We start from the raw sequence: 555 nt of genomic DNA, 5'->3' as shown, positions 1-555 counted from the left end.
ATGGGAAAGAAAGCCGAGTGGGCAGCTGACAGTTCTCCTTCAGAGGGTGAGGAGGACTTGCTGTGGAGAAGGTGCGAGGCAGGCAGGTGGAATATATTCTGAAGAGGAAGGGATGTTCTGAGCAGCACAATACATGGGAATCTGAGAAAAACTTGGATTGCCCTGAGCTAATTTCTGAGTTTGTGAGAAAGTATAAGAAGATGAAGAGAGGTGAACATAACAAACCCAGGTAGAAGACAGGAAGTAACAAAGGAAATCAAATTTCTCGAACAGTGCCGATGATACCAAGTGCAAAAAAAGAGAGCAGAGCAGTGATATCGCTCGGGGCTTTGAGAGAGGACTGGAACCAGAGAAGATCATCAGGCAACAGATGCCTGTGGTGATTTGATGTTCCTAATGAAATGCAGAGACACAGATGAAGCAGACCTGCTTCTTGCAAAAGAAGCGAATGTGAAATGTGCACAAATTGTGATAGCATGTTTTGAAGAGTGACTGACATGGTCTGCATATCCCGAGGATGCAGAAAACAAGGAGAAAAAAACAGCAAAGAGCTAA

The 555-nt window shown here is 44.5% G+C and overlaps 1 pseudogene; it reads left to right on the top strand.

Moving 5' to 3' along the window:
* Positions 1–555, top strand: LOC134381283 (chromobox protein homolog 5-like; annotated as a pseudogene).

This window comes from Cynocephalus volans, chromosome 6, assembly GCF_027409185.1.
Source record: "Cynocephalus volans isolate mCynVol1 chromosome 6, mCynVol1.pri, whole genome shotgun sequence".
Classification (NCBI taxonomy): Eukaryota; Metazoa; Chordata; class Mammalia; order Dermoptera; family Cynocephalidae; genus Cynocephalus; species Cynocephalus volans.
Note: the sequence above shows the minus strand (reverse complement) of the source record. Positions and strands in the feature narration are given on the sequence as shown.